Below are 18,700 nucleotides of genomic sequence, written 5' to 3'. Positions count from 1 at the left end.
TACTAAAAACACAAAAATTAGCTGGGCGTGGTGGCGGGCGCCTGTAGTCCCAGCTACTCGGGAGGCTGAGGCAGGAGAATCGCTTGAACCCGGGAGGCAGAGGTTGCAGTGATCTGAGATCACACCACTGTACTCCAGCCTGGGCAACAGAGCAAGACACCGTCTCAAAAAAAAAAAAGAAAAAAATACTACTACTACTACTACTAATAATAATAATATAAAGGTAAAGTTCTCACTTTACCATCCTATTATTATTATTATTATTATTATTATTATTCCTTGTTTTTGAGATGGGAGAAATAGCAGTATGGATGATGACAGGGATAATCCAGTCATCAGAGGGAAAAGAGATGAAGGCAGGGGATCACTAGCTCTATGTCCTTAAGCAAACAAGTGACGATGAGATCTACGGCACAGGTGGAGGGGTTGACCTTAGCTAAAGTGCAAAGTATGTGGGCTGTGGAATCTCTCTCCCTCCCAAAGGCAATGGAACTCAATCCCCAACCCCTCCAGGCGGTCTCTGGATTTCTCCAGACCACCTACCTCCAGCTGGCAGTGTTCTGAGCTGGGCCATCGAAAGTTGAGGTTATTGAATGTGTGTGTTTCCCCATTATCCTGGGAGCTTTCCAGAGGCTGCATGAAAGTTGCCTCTGAATTCTTCACATTCCTCCAAACTCTGGCCCAGAGTTCCGCAGTATGGGGTTGTTAAATTAGCCTGAAGACACACAAAGCAACTAACTGCTAAGTGGCTGGTTTTACAAAGGGCAGTGGTCCTAACCCTGGGCTCTGGAATCCCAATGGTCATTCCAGCTCTCTCCCTTCCTCCTTTCTGCTCCCAGTTCTCTGCCATCCAGCTAGCAGGCTGATCATGGCCCACAGAGGCCCTACCCTCCTATTATTGATGACAGACCTTACCTTATATGACCATGGCAAAGATTAAATGAGGTAACATTGATCTCTCATGCTCCCTTCAGGATGGACATTCCCATATCCCCAAGTCCCTCCAAGTTCCCTGTTCTCCAAGAAATTGATGCTACTGCTTATTGGCTGTGGTGGCAGCGTAAATTCTGCTTCCCTGGGTTTGTGAAATTCAATGTGAGTCTCTTGGAAAATGGAAAATGTTTTTCTTCCAAGGAAAGCTCATCAAGGAAGGCATCAGTCTCAGGGAGGGTGGACGGCTGTGTGGTCTCCGTGCAGAGGAGCCACTTGGATTCCTTGAAACCCCTGGCCAAGTGATCACAGCACCTTTTAGCAGGGTTGCTGGGGCCCTGGCCTGGAGTGGGGAGTGTCTGCACTGGGTTCCTGGAGCTTCCTCCTGGGCCTTGGGTGCTTATCAGAATCCCACTTATTAAAAACAAAGGTGTGTCTGTCTAAGCCACACCCAGGCCTCCTCCGTGAGCATCTATGGGGCAGGGCCTGGGAACTTGCATTTTAACAACTTCCCCTTCCCCCACTGGACTCAGCTGACTCAGGACAAGAACACGGGAACTTTGCTTCCATTCTGCCTTTGCCTGTGTAAGGGATCAAAATATGCCACCCCAAAGTATGCCACTTTTGGCCGGGCACAGTGGCTCACACCTGTAATCCCAGCACTTTGGGAGGGCAAGGCAGGCGGATCACCTGAGGTCAGGAGTTCGAGACCAGCCAGGCCAACGTGGCGAAACCCTGTCTCTAATAAAAATACAAATATTAGCTGGGTGTGGTGGTGCACACCTGTAATCCCAGCTACTTGGGAGGCTGAGGCAGGAGAATCGCTTGAACTCAGGAGGAGGCAGGAGAATCACTTGAACCCGGGAGGCGGAGGTTGCAGTGAGCCGAGATCGCGCCACTGCACTCAAGCCTGGATGACAGAGCGAGACTCTGTCTAAAAAAAAAAAAAAACACTTCACAACAACAAAGTATGCCACTTTGGCACATTGGTTATTTTGAGTTAAAGGTGCTTGAAAAATAGCAAACAAGAAGGACACTCTGACTTTCCTTTTTCTTCCTGAAAGCAGGAGATGAAACTACCATATTATATTTTGTCCAACCTAGTACATAAGCATTCAGCTCCAACTGCTTCTTTAGGTCTTCGTTTTTCTTACAAAATCTCCCCTGCTCATGTAAAAATTACTAAATAAAGACCAGGCATAGTGACCCAGGCCTGTAATTCTACCCCTTTGGGAGGTCAGGGCAGGAGGATCACTTGAGGCCAGGAGTTCACGACCAGCCTGGGCAACATAGAGAGACCCTATCTCTATGAAAAATTTTACAAATTAGCCAGGCACAGTGGTGCACACCTGTAGTCCCAGCTGCTCAGGGGACTGAAGTGGGAGGACTCCTTGAGCCCAGGAATTGCAGGCTGCAGTGAGTTATGATTGTGCCACTGTCCTCCAGCCTGGGCGACAAAGTGAGACACTGTCCCTAAAAATAAACAAAAATCCTCAACTAAATGAAATGTGTATGTTTTATCTTGTTAATCTGTTTTATGTCAGTCCCAGTCAGAGACTCTAAGAGGGTGAGAGGGAAAGGTTACTTCACCTGACCCCCAAAATATTATATTTGTGTTAGTGGCTCAAGTCAGCTCCCGGAAGCCCTCTGCCTCATTTTGAACCATGGCTCTCCTTCGATTAGTTGTACGAATCTCCCTGTGTATGGGGATGACAGTGGTCCCTGCTCCTTACGGGTGTTGCAGGATATAAAATAAATTTGTGGTGTGTGTAAAGCACTTAGACAGGGCATGGCTAAAGTAATTGATGGTGACAGAAACCAGATCATGGGTTTCCTATGGTGGGGGTAACGGGATCTTGGTTGTGAAAGGGGTACATGGGAACTTTCTGGGGTGATGGACATGTTCTGTACCTTGACTGAAGTAGCAAATACATGGGTATATGCATTTATCAATTCACTGAGCTGTACGCTTAAAACCTATCCCTTTTATTGTATGTAGATTATACCTCAGTTAAAAGAAGTTACTTGGCACACAGTAAGCACTTAGTATGTGTCAGCTGTTGCTTCCACCAGCATTAACATCATCACCATCAAAATTATCACCATCATCATCATCATCATCACCATCATGATCGTGATCACCATCACCCTCATCATTATATCATCATTACCATCTCCATCACTGTCATCAGCATCACCATCATCATTATCACCGTCATCACCATCATCATCAGTATCACCGTCATCACCATCATCATCAGTATCATCACCATCATCACCATCATCACCATCCTCATCACCATCACCATCATCACCATCACCCTCATCATCATTATATTATCATCACCATATCCATCACTGTCATCATCATCATCACCATCATTATCACGGTCATCACCGTCATCACCATACCATCATCATCATCACTATCATCACCATCGTCACCATCCTCATCACCATCACCATCATCACCCTTATCATTATATCATCATCACCATCTCCATCACTGTCATCATCACCATCATCAGCACTGCCATCATCATCATCACTATCATCACCATCATCACCATCTTCATCACCATCATCACCCTCATCATCATTATAGCGTCATCATCATCTCCATCACTGTCATCATCATCACCATCATCATTAACATCATCACCACTATCACCATCATCACCATCACCATACCTTCATCATTATCATCAGTATCATCACCATCCTCATCACCATTACCATCGTCACCATCACCCTCATCATCATTATATCATCACCATCTTCATCACCATCATCATCACCATTGCCATCATCACCATCATCATCATCACCACCATTATCACCATCACCATACCATCTTCACCATCATCATTACCATCACCATCATCACCACCATCATCACCATCATAATCATCACCATCATCACCATCACCATCATCATCATCACCATCACCATCACCATCACTATACCATCATCATTATCGCCATCATCACCATCTCCATCACCATCATCACCATCCTATCACCATCACCATCATCATCATCACCATCCTTACCATCTTCATCACCATCTCATCACCATCACCCTCATTACCATCACTATCATCGCCATCATGGTCATTCTTATCATCACCATCATTATCTTCATCATTATCTGATGCCTCAGGATCATTTCCAGTGCTGGCTACTACCCTTGGATCTCTGCCTCCTTCTTCCACCCTTCTAGAAGAAAGAAATACTTCTCTTTCTCCTCTTTCCCTCTTCCCTGCTCTCTTTCCTGTATCTTGCTCAGTGTGGGCCTCTTCTTTGCTGCCTCCACCCTGGCTTCCCCTTTTCACTTCTCCCCTTAATTCCCTTCCTCTCTCTGTATTTATCTCACTGTTTCTCCTTGTGTTTTGATTTTTTTTGTTTGCTTGATTGTTTCTTCATCACCCTGCTCCCTCCTTGTTTCTGTCCTACTTTCTACTTCTTGCCACTCTTTTATCTCTGTTTTATTTCTTTCAAGTCCGCTTCACCCTCTCCTCCCTCTTCTTCTGTATCTGCCTTCTGCTCTTTTCTCCTATTCTCTTAATCTTTCTCCTTCTGTGTGCTTCCCTTTGTGGTCAGCCATTTTTCTGCCTCTCTTCATTTGTACTTCTCCTCTTTTTTTCCCTTCTCTCTCCATCCTCACCATCTACTCCCCTCTTGCACCCACCATGGTTCCCTCACTTTCTTTCTTTTTCTTTCTTTCTTTTTTTTTTTTTTTTTTGAGACAGAGTTTCACTCTTGTTGCTCAGGCTGGAGTGCAATGGCACAATCTCAGCTTACTGCAACCTCCCCCTCCAGGGTTCAAGTGATTCTCCTGCCTCGGCCTTCTGAGTATCTGGGATTACAGGCACCTGCCACTATGCCCAGCTAATTGTTTATATTTTTAGTAGAGACAGGGTTTCACCATGTTGGCCAGGCTGATCTCGAACTCCTGACCACAGGTGCACCCGACCTACTTTATTTCTTTTATACATTACTTCTCTATCTCCTTACCCCATCTTTCCCTCTGTCTTTCCTTATATGTAGGACTTTTCTGTCTTCCCATTTTTTTCTCTATTTCCCCCTCTCCTCCTCCCACTCTTGTCTTATTTTTCTTCTCTCCCTTTGCTTCCCTTGTGTCTGTTCCTTAGTTTCTCTCCTTCTTGGTCACTCTCTCTGAGTTATTTCTCCAGTTTTGGTCTCACTTGTTTCTCTTTCTTTGCTTGTGTATTTCTGCCACCCAATCTTCCTGTCACACTATAATTTGGGCTTTGCTTTTCTTTCTCTCTCATTTCACCTTCCTCCTCCCACTCATATCTCTGACCTCCTCCCCCTTTTCTACCATTCTGTTTCTACCTCTACTTCTCTTGGGGCCTTTTTTTAAAAAAATCTATCTGTATTTGTAATTTCCTATATGTTTGTCTATTGCCTTCTCTTCATCCACCCATCCATCTATCTGTCCTTCTTTCCTTCCTTTCTATCCATCCACCCACCCATTTGTCTGTATATCCATCTTGTCTATCCATTCATCATCTATCCACCTACCTGTCCATTCATCCACCCATACATCCATTTATCCATCCACCTATCCATCCATCCATCCATTCATCCATCCATCCATCATCTATCCCTCTTCTTGTCTGTCCATCAATTTATCTGTCTGCCTGTCCTTTCATCCAAGGCTCCTACCCAGTGGTAAGACCCTGGCAGGCTGAGAAAGCGAGGCACAGGCTTTGGTTTCATAGACCACAGCCTCACAACCAGAGGAGGAACTCTGGCTGGGCTCTGGGTTAGAATGGGGATGTGGGTTGCTGAGACAGTCAGACTTGGGAGCCAGGAAATGCAAATTCTGGCCTTGGCTCTGCTCCATGTGTGTTCTGCATGACCACAGATGAGACAGTGGTCATCAGGATAGTACACAAGTGAGAGAAAACATCTTCAAAGTACTTCACAAAAGAGGGAAGCCATAATTTTAATAGGGCTGACATAGTTGGTGGGTGGTTTAGACTATGAGTCCATGGTCTAATGTTCTCAACTGTTGATCTCCAGCCTCCTTAGAGGTTGCTGACCCATTTCCTGAAGCATAACCCCAGGAGTGGGAGGCCACTGTGTTGGAGTCACTGTAGTGGATTCTGTAGTGGATGCTGTAGTGGAGGTGGTGATTGCTGTGGTGGATCCATGATGCTGTAGTGGAGGTAGCAGATGCTGTAGTGGAGGTAGTGGATGCTGTAGTGGAGGTAGTGGATGCTGTAGTGGAGGTAGTGGATGCTCTAGTGGAGGCAGTGGATATTGAGGTGGAGGTAGCGGATGCTGTAGTGGATGCTGTAGTGGATGCAGCAAGAGCCACGGCACATCCACTGTCGTGGATGCTGTCGTGCACCACCCAGATCACCTCTTCAGAACCAAGTGCTCACTCTTCCAACTTCCAGGAAAGTTGTCTTCTGGGGACGGACAACTGAGTCCCTCTTCTGGAACTTTCCCAGGCTTAAGGGAGCTATTTTGTCCAAGGTTATTCCCCCTTCCCAGAGAGCAGCCGCATTTGATGGTTGATGGGGTATGACAGGTTGGTCCCCGTGCCTAAACAATGAGATGAATTCAACTGTGCATCCCCAATATATTGAACTCTTAGTCCCCAGGACCTCAGAATGTGGCCTTATTTGGAAATAGGGTTTTTCTGGGGGGTATTTTTGTTTGTTTGCTTTTGAGATAGAGTTTCGCTCTTGTTGCCCAGGCTGGAGTGCAATGGCGCAATCTCAGCTCACTGAAACCTCCGCCTCCTGGGTTCAAGTGATTCTCCTGCCTCAGCCTCCCAAGTAGGTGGGATTACAGGCATGTGCCACCATGCCCGGCTAATTTTTTATTTTCAATAGAGACAAGGTTTCTCCATGATGGGCAGGCTGGTCTCGAACTCCCGACCTCAGGTGATCTGCCCGCCTTGGCCTCCCAAAGTGCTGGGATTACAGGCATGAGCCACCGCACCCGGCCTTGTATTCTTTCTTTGTTTTTGAGATGGAGTCTCGCCCTTGTTGCCCAGGTTGGAGTGCAGTGGCACGATCTCGGCTCATTGCAATCTCTGCCTCCTGGGTTCAAGCGATTCTCCTGCCTCAGCCTCCTGAGTAGCTGGGACTACTGGCATGTGCCACCAAGCCTGGCTAATTTTGTTTAATTTTTAGCAGAGACAGGGTTTTGCCATGTTGGCCAGGCTGGTCTCAAACTGCTGACCTCAAGTGATCAGCCCACCTTGGCCTCCCAAAGTGCTGGGATTACAGGTGTGTATTCATCTTTTTAAATGTTGTGTAGTAGGACTGTTTTTCAAGATAATTAGCCTGCCATACTGCAGACAAGTCTCCTTGTCTCATATTGATCTTTTTTTCTTATGGGCTTCTTCCCAGCTGAGTCAACTTTACATTCCAGAGAAGAAAGTGAAGGCCATCAATTATGAAACTTCCATTGCTCACTGTGATCTGTGATCACAAAGGGAGTGGCTCCCTTGTCTGTGGAGTTGAAGAGATTTCCCTTGTTCAAAGTGAGTAATTGTAAATTGCATTCTAGGAGACCAATGTATTGTTCTTAATGGAAGGAGTAAATGCTAATTGGCTCACATGTCTAATTGGTGATTATTGTTTTCAGAAGACAGACATATGTTAGCCATCAGCGCAATCATTTGGAAAAGAGGTTAAAGCCATTGAGGAATGAAAATCATTGAGGAAAAGAGTTAAAGTCATTGAGCCTGGTTACGGCCGCGCTCGGTGGCTCACGCCTGTAATCCCAGCACTTTGGGAGGCCGAGGCGGGTGGATCACCTGAGGTCAGGGGTTTGAGACCCTCCTGGCCAACATGGTGAAACCCCATCTCTACTAAAAATACAAAAATTTGTGGCCGGGCGCGGTGGCTCATGCCTGTAATCCCAACACTTTGGGAGGCCGAGGTGGGTGGATCACCTGAGGTCGGGAGTTTGAGATCAGCCTGACCAACATGGAGAAACCCCATCTCTACTAAAAATACGAAAAAAAAAAAAAAAATTGAGCTGGGCGTGGTGGCACATGCCTGTAATTCCAGCTATTTAGGAGGCTGAGGCAGGAGAATCACTTGAACCCGGGAGGCGGAGGTTGCGGTGAGCGGAGATCGTGCCATTGCACTCCAGCATGGGCAACAAGAGCGAAACTCCATCTCAAAAAAAAAAAAAAAATTTGCTGGGTGTGATGGCAGGTGCCTGTAATCCCAGCTACTCAGGGGGGCCTGAGGCAGGAGAGTTGTTTGAACCGGGGAGGTGGAGACTGCAGTGAGCTGAGATCGCGCCACTGCACTCCAGCCTGGGCGACAGACCACGACTCCATCTCAAAACAAACAAAAAACAAAGTGAATAAATTGTATAGTTGCTCTCTAGGAGACAATTGCATTGTTCTTCATGGAAGGAGTTAATGCTAATTGGCTCACATGTCTAATTGGTGATTATTGTTTTCAGAAGATGGACATCAGGGCAAACATTTGGAAAAGAGCTTGTGGATTTAGGGTGGTGCAATACTGCCATCTTCAGGGAATATTTTGAAATAAAAAAAGAACGGCACTCTAGATGTGTCAGCCGTGGGAAAAACGGATGAAAGTATTAGAAACTCCTCATTGAAAGAGGCCAGGGAGGCTAGGCACGGTGGCTCATGCCTATAATCCCAGCACTTTGGGAGGGTGAGGCAGGTGGATCACCTGAGGTCACGAGTTCGAGACCAGCCTGGCCAACATGTTGAAACCCTGTCTCTACTAAAAAATACAAAAATTAGCCAGGCATGGTGGCGCTTGCCTGTAACCCCAGCTACTTGGAAGGCTGAGGCAGGAGAATCGCTTGAATCCAGGAGGTGGAGGTTGCAGTGAGCTGAGATGGCGCCACTGCAATCCAGCCTAGACAACAAGAGAGAAACTCTGTCTCAAATTAAAAAAAAAAGTTCAGGGAGACCACAAAATCAAGATAAGGATGTTCTTTTTTATCTTGATTTGGTTCTCATTGTCTCTTTCGCTCATAGCACGATCGTTAAGGGGACTGATTCTGGAGTGAGACTATCCCATTTAAATCCCTTACCAGCTGTGTAACCTTAGGTAAGTTACTTAACCCCTCTGTGCCTTCGTGTTTCAGTTTCCTCATTCGTAAAACAGTGTTATCATGCAAGTCCTCCAAAAAGCAAACACCAAAACAGAATTCCAATGTGAGGATAAACAGGTGAGGGGCCAGGTCTCAGCGCAGTTCAGAGAAACTGTCAGGCCGATGGGGTGTCCCTATGCAAATATCACCAATGAGCATTCACTGGGGGCAGAGAACATGCAGCTGTTGCTGCAGCAGCACCCCCGCAGGGGATGGTGGCAGGGCCAGAGCAACAGGACTGGGAGGGCAGGAGGACCTGAAACCACCGGAGAAGTTCATCTTACTCATCAATATAGAGCTGATTTATCAAGGCAGGAGAATTGGAATAGAGAAAGAATTCAAAACATGCACATTGGCCGGGCACGGTGGCTCACGCCTGTAATCCCAGCACTTTGGGAGGCCGAGGCGGGCGGATCACGAGGTCAGGAGATCGAGACCATCCTGGCTAACACGGTGAAACCCTGTCTCTACTAAAAATACAAAAAATTAGCCGGGCGTGGTGGCGGGTGCCTGTAATCCCAGCTACTCGGGAGGCTGAGGCAGGAGAATATCATGAAGCCGGGAGGCGGAGCTGGCAGTGAGCCGAGACTGCACCACTGCACTCCAGCCTGGGCGACAGAGCGAGACTCCGTCTCAGAAAATACAAACAAACAAACAAACAAAATGCACGGCCGGCTAAATGGGGAACCTGAAAATTTGGAGGCTAGGGTTTTTTAAAGATAGTTTGGTGGGCAGGGAGGCAAGGAACAGGTGCTGCTAATTGGTCCAGGATGCGTGGAAATAAACAGTCCTTGTGTGCTGAGTTTGTTTCTGGGTGGGGGCCACAGGAATCATCCGGTCGTCAGAAATGCAAAAGTCTTTATTTATTTATTTATTTATTTATTTATTTATTTATTTATTTATTTTAGACAGAGTCTCTGTTGGGAAAAGGGCTTGTTGGGAAAAGGGCTTGTGGGGTGCCTGTATAAACTGGCCATAAAAATATGGGACAATAAGTTGTGGAAAGCCACAAAAGGCTTCTGAGGAGGAAAGCCTCCTAATTGCCATCAAGTTCAAATGCTCAGAGCGAGACCTGCTCTCTTATCTGTAAACACTGTGTTCAAGGAGAAAGACACTCCTTTGAAACACTGGAATGTGGACAGACGTGCAGGCTCCTAGTAAAGCCTGCTCCCACTAGCTACTCTCCGATAAGTTAAAGATATGTTGTTTGAGCACAACGGAGAATCATTTAAACCGCTATTGCTATAGATTACGCCTATGACGCACTGCCTCCCTTTCACTGTTTTGCCCTGAACATCTGCTTCTCAGATCTAAGTGATTGTACTCAATAGTGTGGAGACCAGAGCTCTGAGCCTTTTGCCGCCTCCTACCTCGCATCTGGCCCCCCTGGCTCCCCACCTTTACTCTTAACTTGTCTCTTCTCAATCCTTTGACGCCACCGGACTTAAGAGTACCCTACGGGTGGTGTTGAGGCTGGTCCCCAACAGTCTCTTGCTCTGTTGCCCAGGCTGAAGTGCAGTGGCGCAATCTTGGCTCACTGCAACCTCCGCCTCCCAGGTTTAAGCGATTCTCGTGCCTCAGCCTCCTGAGTAGCTGGGATTACAGGCATGCATCACCATGCCTGGCTAATTTTGTATTTTTAGTAGAGATGGGGTTTCACCATGTTGGCCAGGCTGGTCTCAAACTCCTGACCTCAGGTGATCCACCCGCCTCGGCCTCCCAAAATGCTGGGATTACAGACATGAACCACTGTGCCTGGCCCAAAAGTCTTAAATGACATCTCAAAAGGCCAATCTTAGCTTCTACAATAGTGATGTTATTTACAGGAGTAATTGGAAGGGTTACAAATCTTGTGATCACCTGAGCAAAGGCTGGTAATCCTTAACGAAGCCTACATCTGAGCAGAATTCAGGCCCTGCTCTAATCATAACTTGGTGGTCTCTTATTTTTATAAGGCGGTTTAGTTTTAGGAAAGGCTATTGTTATTTAAACTGTAACTAAATTTCTCCCAAGGTTAGCTTGGCCCACACCTAGGAATGACCGAGGAGAGTTTGGAGGTTAAAGGCGAGATGGAGTGGGTCAGGTGTCTTTCACTGTCATAATTTTCTCAGTTATAATTTTTGCAGAGGCAGTTTGAGGCCCTGCTGATGACTCTGGCCATGTTGACAGCTTTGGGCTCAACCATCCACGGCCCCTTCCCCACTGCAGTCCCCTGACCTCCCTTCCCCTGCTCCCAAGAAGATGGGTCCCGGCTCAACCTCAGCGCTTTTCGCCCGCTTAGCTCCTCCCACCCGGCACTGGCTCCTCCCACTTGGCATCAGCTCCTTCGACCGGGGCTTCGACTTCTCCCACCCGACCTCGGCTCCTCCCACGCAGCCTCGCTTACCCTCTCCGCCACCCGCTGGACCTCGGCTTCCAGGGCCCTGCCTCGGTTCGCCCGCCCTCAACCCCGCACTTGCTCTCGGCTTCCGCTCTTTCTGCCCAGCTCGGCTCTCCCGCCCGCCCTCACCCCAGGTGCTACCCTCCCTTCGCCCTCTCTGCCCCGCGACCTCCCGCCCTTGGCGCCGGTGCCACCGCTTTTCGGTCCAGCTCGGATCCTCCCGCCCAGCCTCGGCTCTTCCGCCGAGCCTCGGCTTCCCCCGCCCAGCTTCGGCTTCCTTCGCGCCTGGTTTCGGCTCTTTCCGCCCAGCTTCGGCTTCCCCATCCGTCCTCGCCTCGCGTCCTACCATGGCGCTGCCTGTCCCTCTCTGTCTCCGACCTGAAACTTCCCCTCCCTCCGCCCTGGCCATGGCTCGGCTTCTCAGCCGCCCTTCCCGCTGCTTTTCGGCCCGGCTCGGCTCCTCCCGCCTGGCCTCGGCTCCTCCCATTGGCCTTGGCTTTTCCGGTTCCTCTCGGCCGACCTCGGCTCCCACCACCCGTCTTTGGCTCCCCTCGCCCAGCCTTGGCTTCTCCGCCGCTCCTCGGCTCAGTTCGTTCAGTTCGGCTTTCTCCGCCCGGCTTCAGTTTTCTCCGATTTCGCTGCTTCAGTTCGGCTCTTTCCGCGTCTCCCCATGGTACCCTGGGCTCGGCGTGGCTCTGGGTCTGGTTGGGTCCTTGTCTTAGTCCGGGGGAGTTGCACTAATTGAGTTCCCGTCATTATGATATGGAGGTGCCAATGTCTCCACATCCTGGCCAATCTGTTATCTTTTTAAAAGAAAAAAATTCCTGATCAATGAAAAAGGGAATCTCAATGTATTACTTCCCATTTTTCTTAGGAGAGCCACTTGTATTTCTGTGAACTGTTGTTAGCATTTGCTCTTTTCTCTAATTAACTCTTGGTCTTTCTCTTACTGCTTTGTAGGAGTTCTTGAATACTAACAAATTATTATGAGCAATGTTCAAGCATGGAAATAATTTTTGAAAAAATGTACAGGAACATTCATCAGTAACATTTTACTATACTTTGTCATATACATCTCTGTATCATCCATCAATTCATCTTTTTAAATGCATTTTGAAGTAGGTTGCAGATAGCTTACATATCATTAATTAGAGTTCAAAATTTGGGGCTGGAAGATCTAAGGTGGCTCATCCCCTGGCTAGCAATGTGGTGCTGGTGAGTTGGTTACTGGTTACGGGGCTGCTTGAGTCTCCTCATGGCATGGCGGATGGCTTCTCCTAGAGAAAGAGCAATAGAAGAGACCAAGGAGGAAGCTTCAGTGTGTCTTATGACCTAGCCTCAGATGTCACATGCAACAGTGCTGTATTGATCATATGGGTCGTGTATGATTCCATATTGGAGGTGGGGTACACAGGACAGGAATATCAGGTGGCAAGGGTCTTTGGTGAGCATTCTGAAGGCTAGTCAACACACCCACCTTTCCTTCAGACCACCTCTTTTCATCAGCCCGGAATCTCTTTTTTTGTGCTGGAGTGCCTGATCTGATTGTAGCTGTTTGAGGCATCTGGAATTCATGGCCGGGTTTAGAACAACTTGGAAGGTCTCCTTTCCCCCTCTTCTCTTTCTTTTACCCTTCTCCCCTCTCTCTTCCTCTCAGCCTCACCCCCAACTCTAGTCTTTCTTTGCTTCTAATGAGCGAGCAGGAGATGCTCTGAGAGTCAACTGGGAATGCAGCTGATAAGGGTCTGCTGGGTGCAGGAAATGTTGGAAGGTTTGCTTGCTGGGCTGTATCACCTCCTGTATTATGGGAGCTTAGAGTATTTGCCAGCTTGTCAGGACTACCATCGTCTTCCATGTTCTGAGACTGGAGTACCCAACATTCCCCTAGCAGGGGACACTTGGCTTGATAGGGCTCTATCAATCTATATTGTGAGGGTAGAGATATTCATATTGCAAGGGGAGGCTGCAAGAGTTGCCTGCTGGGGCTAAGATTATTCCTTGTGTTTGGGATAAAGGAGGGGTCACCGCAGGGGCAGTCAACTCATGTTGGGGGAGACGGGATTTGCATTCTGGGCTCCCCTCCTCGTTTATGTTAAGGGTGTTGCTTGCTGATGCTTCTATTAACTCTTACTTTGGGATAATGGGAAGAGAGATAGTTTTCTGGGGTATGAGTTTGTCACTTATGTTGTAGAATCTGGGGGGCTGCCTGTTGAGATTCTGACCATTGCTTGTTTTGGGTGTCATTGCTGGGGATACTTATTTATAGTCTTGGGAAGACAAGGGATGCATGTTGCAGCGGTAGTGGGTAAGAATGGTGGCATTTGCTGGAGTTCTTTTTTTTTTTTTTTTTTTTTGAGACGGAATCTTGCTCTGTCTCCCAGGCTTGAGTGCAGTGGTGTGATCTTGGCTCACTGCAAACTCTGCCTCCCGGGTTCAAGTGATTCTCCTGCCTCAGTCTTCCGAGTAGCTGGGACTACAGGCACGTGTCACCACGCCCGGCTAATTTTTGTATTTTTAGTAGAGACAGGGTTTCACCATATTGGTCAGGCTGGTCTCGAACTCCTGACCTCGTGATCCACCCGCCTTGGCCTCCCAAAGTGCTGGGATTACAGGCGTGAGCCACCGTACCTGGCCTGGAGTTCCTTTCTTGAGTGCGTAGAGGATTGCGGGTTGATTGTGGTTTTTGGAGTTTCCATCATTAATGTAGGAGCGATACGGGGAATCACTTGGCGAAGCTTTCATTGTCTCTGATGTTGGAGGTAACTGGAGGGCCAGTGCCTGGGGCTTCCATTTTTTTCTAGTGTTGAAGGGTCAAGAGCATTTATCAGATAGAGGCCTTACTGTGTATTGTTTGGGGAGAGGATGGAGGGATTATTGGATGGGGTTCCACTTATCTCTAGTTGGAGAGGGTCATATTCTGGGTCTCCCCTTGCCTGTACTGTTGGTATAGACTGGGTAGGCCATCGGGCTTGGAGTCCCCATTCTTTAGTGTTGAGGGGCATCTGAAGGGGTCATTTCAGGGACTTCTGTTATAGTTTTGGACGTGACTGAGGGGTGCTTGCTGGAGTAGTTTTGCGATGACAGAGGTCTTCATGTTTGGACTCCATCTTTTGTGTTTGTAAGTGATTGAGGGGTGGAGATCTGGCATCCTGTTGCCTCGTTTTGGGGGTGACTGGTGGTTACCTGCTAGGGCTTCTGTCAGCTCTACTGCTGTATGCAGATTGTGAGAATCACTTGCTGGGGCTTCCATAATCTCTAGTCTTAGGGGGACTGGGAAATGGCTTGCCATGCTTTCTATTATCTCTAGTTTTAAGGGACCAGTTCAATGTGATTTAAAACTCTTTTTATTTGAAAAAAAAAAATTAGGGCTGGGTGCGTTGGCTCACGCCTATAATCCTAACACTTTTGGGAGGCCAAGGCAGATGGATCACTTGAGGTCAGGAGTTCGAGACCAGCCTGGCCACCATGGCGAAACCCCATCTCTACTAAAAATACAAAAATTAGCCAGGCGTGGTGGTGCACACCTGTAGTCGCAGCTACCTGGAGGCTGAGGCAAGAGAATTGCTTGAACCCAGGAGGCGGAAGTTGCAGTGAGGTGAGTGTGGGCAACAGAGTGAGACTCCATCTCAAAAAAAAAAAAAGAAAGATTTAGACGTATAAAAGTGTTAAAACTATACAGGCTTGATTTATACAGTCAATATTTATTTGTATTTGCTCACATTTTATCTTTCCTGATTATCCTTATATATTTCTGGAGTTGCTTCCACATGGAATAATTTTCCTCCAGCCCCAAAACTTTCCTTCTTTCTTTCTTTCTCCTTCCTTCCTTCCTTCCTTCCCTCCCTCCCTCCTTCCTTCCTTCTTTTTTTTTTTCGAGACAGAGTCTCGCTCCATCGCCCAGGCTGGAAAGCAACGGTGTGATCTCAGCTCACTGCAACCTCCACCTCCTGGGTTCAAGCGATTCTCCTGCCTCAGCCTCCCAAGTAGCTGGGATTATAGGTGCCCGCCACTACGCCCAGCTAATTTTTTTTTTTGTAGTTTTAGCAGAGATGGGGTTTTGCCATGTTGGCCAGCCTTGTCTCGAACTCCTGACCTCAGGTGATCCACCTGCCTCAGCCTCCCAAAATGCTGGGATTACAGGTTGAGCCACCGTGTCTGGCCCAAAACTTTCTTTAGTGTTTCTTGAAGCGCAGTTCCGCTGGTGATGAACTATGTTGTTGCTGAAACACCAGGGGTTCAATCTAGGTCCTGCTGCTCACCACTGCACAGAAAACCTATCGCTGAGACAATGAGTATTGCCAAGGAAGAAGGCTTTAATCAGCTGCTGCAGCTGAGGAGGTGGGAGAACAATCTCAAATCCATCTCCCTGACCAACTAAAATTTGAGGTTTATATAGCAGGGAAGAAATGTTACCATGTGTAGGAATACAGGAATTAGGGAAGGGTAAGGAAGAGGAGTTGGTCAACAGGAAGCAGGTGGTCAGTTAGGCAATCATGATGGGTGATGGGTCTGATGTCTCACTGTACAAATGCAGTATTCTGGTGAGTTTCAGCTGCTAGATACTATCTGGGAGACCTGATGGTTGGTTTCCTGAGAAAGGAACTCAGATAAGATAAATGTAACTTTCTTAAGTTTTAAGATTGGGAAGATCAATTTGTTTGTTTATTCAAGGAAACCATAAACATCAGCAATATGGGAAAATTGGGCCAGTTTCACTTTCAGGTATTTAAAAGAAAAATCTATTGGATTTTGGATATCAATTGTTGTCCTTCACTTGGCGATAAGTTCATGTCCCTACATAAGATACAAAGGGGGCCGGGCACGGTGGCTCCTGCCTGTAATCCTAGCACTTTGGGAGGCGAAGGTGGGCAGATCACAAGGTCAAGAATTCAAGACCAGCCTGGCCAACATAGTGAAACCCCATCTCTACTAAAAATACAAAAATTAGCCGGGTGTGGTGGCGTGTGCCTGGAGTCCCAGCTACTCGGGAGGCTGAAGCAGGAGAGTCGCTTGAATCCAGGAGGCAGAGGTTGTAGTGAGCAGAGATGGCACCATTGCACTCCAGCCTGTGTGACAGAGTGAGACTCCATCTCAAAAAAAAAAAAGAGAGATACAAAGGAAGCTACTGTTGGGATAATGTCATTTGGTCATATTCCCATCAGAAACCTTAAGCTTTGGCCACAACCAGGACTCTTCATATAAAATGGTGATGGTGGTGGTGATGGTGGTGGTGGGGAACCAGGGGAAAAGGTGGATAAAATTAAAGATTTTTTAAAAAACCAAACCCAAAGCATACCTGTCTTCTATTCCTGCTTTGGGACCTGGTCTTCAGGACTGAATTTAATTCTTCCACATCCATTCCACATTCTGCTTTCTCTCTGCCAGTCCCTTATCTGAATGGATTTTTATTTTTATTTTTATTTATTTTGGGATGCAGTCTCACTCTGTCACCCAGGCTATAGTGCAGTGGCGCGATCTCGGCTCACTGAAAGCTCTGCCTCCCAGGTTCACGCCATTCTCCTGCCTCAGCCTCCTGAGTAGCTGGGACTACAGGTGCCCACCACCACGCCCGGCTAATTTTTTGTATTTTTAGTACAGACAGGGTTTCACTGTGTTAGCCAGGATGGTCTCGATCTCCTGAGACCGGCCCTGAATGGATTCTTTACCCTGATAGAGTGATCTTATCTCAGATCAGGTTTTCTGGGAACAGATTTTGTGCTGGCAATTTTTTGTTTATTGGATAAAACTCCTGGGAACAACATCATGCGAGAAGTGGAGGGGACAGATGAGGCTGACATGTAACTTGTCAACTGAGGCTGCCGTTGATCCCACAGGGAGTTCTGGTGCTGGGGTTGCCCTTCAGGGGTGTCCTACATTGAAACAAAGGCACTGGACCTTTGTACCCCCTACATCAACCAGTCACTGGAAGTAGGCAACCCCTGGAGAGAGAGCATAATCTTGGGTTGGGCACTTTCCTCTGGGCCTTGGGGAGTTCCCAGAGAGGACAGCAGCATCACCATCATCAGGCAACACCTCCAGCAGCTAGGGGAGTGCCTTAGTCTTTTCTTTTTTCTAGACGGAGTCTTGCTTTGTCACCAGGCTGGCGTGCAGTGGCAAGATCTTGGCTCACTGCAACCTCCGCCTCCCAGGTTCAAGCGATTCTCCAGCCTCAGCCTCCTGAGTAGCTGGGACTACAGGCACGCGCCACCACGCCCAGCTAATTTTTTTTTTTTTTTTTTTTTTTGAGACGGAGTCTCACTCTGTCGCCCAGGCTGGAGTGCAGTGGCGCCATCTTGGCTCACTGCAAGCTCTGCCTTCCAGGTTCATGCCACTCTCCTGCCTCAGCCTCTCGAGTAGCTGGGACTACAGGTGCCCGCCACCACGCCTGGCTAATTTTTTGTATTTTTAGTAGAGATGAGGTTTCACCGTGTTAGCCAGGATGGTCTTGATCTCCTGACCTCATGATCCGCCTGCCTTGGCCTCCCAAAGTGCTGGGATTACAGGTACGCCCAGCTAATTTTTGTAGTTTTAGTAGAGACGGGGTTGCACCATGTTGGCCAGGATGGTCTTGATCTCTTGACCTCGCGATCCACCTGCCTTGGCCTCCCAAAGTGTTGGGATTACAGGCATGAGTCACCACGCCTGGCCTGAGTGCCTTAGTCTAAAAGGAAGAATCTGGGAAATATGCCACTGAAACCATGCCTAAAGTGTTAAAGCAAAGACTAGCAGAAATTCTTGATGTGTTGGAAGCTGGTTCCTTCTGGTGGGTTCGTGGTCTCGCTGACTTCAATAAAGAAGCCGCGGACCTTCACTCTTAAAGATGGCACGGACCCAAAGAGTGAGCGGTAGCAAGGATTACTGTGAAGAGCAAAAGAACAAAGCTTCCACAGCTTGGAAGGGGACCCGAGCTGGTTGCCGCTGCTGGCTGGGGTGGCCAGCGTTTATTCCCTTATTGACCCCTCCCATGTTCTGTTTCTGTCCTATCAGAGTGCCCTTTTTTCAATCCTCCCTGCAATTGGCTGCTTTCATGATCTTGCTGATTGGTGTGTTTTACAGACTGCTGATTGGTGCATTTTACAATCTTCTTGCTAGCTACAGAGCGCTCACTGGTGCGGTTTACAATCCTAGCTACAGAGTGCTGACTGGTGTGTTTTACAATCCTCTTGTAAAACAGAAAAGTTCTCCAAGTCCCCACTCGACCCAGGAAGTCCAGCTGGCTTCACCTCTCATTGAGTTTGCAGAATGGCAGGTAAAAAA

General features: G+C 47.8%; 1 long non-coding RNA gene across 3 annotated transcripts in view; it reads left to right on the top strand.

The window, feature by feature from the left end:
• The first annotated feature begins 9,426 nt into the window (after nucleotides 1–9,426).
• LOC129394744 (uncharacterized) overlaps nucleotides 9,427–18,700 on the top strand; it is a 27,837-nt gene continuing 18,563 nt past the window's right edge. For 2 of the 3 annotated variants that reach the window (XR_010110812.1, XR_010110811.1), the window contains exon 1: nucleotides 16,382–18,692. This is a non-coding gene — a long non-coding RNA (uncharacterized LOC129394744). Of the gene's footprint in view, nucleotides 15,039–16,381; nucleotides 18,693–18,700 lie in introns of those variants that run through there. The other variant, XR_010110813.1, reaches the window with a different exon arrangement.

The sequence above is a fragment of the Pan paniscus genome, chromosome 20 (assembly GCF_029289425.2).
Source record: "Pan paniscus chromosome 20, NHGRI_mPanPan1-v2.0_pri, whole genome shotgun sequence".
Classification (NCBI taxonomy): Eukaryota; Metazoa; Chordata; class Mammalia; order Primates; family Hominidae; genus Pan; species Pan paniscus.
The sequence above is the reverse complement of the archived record's forward strand: the minus strand, read 5'-3'. Positions and strand labels throughout refer to the sequence as shown.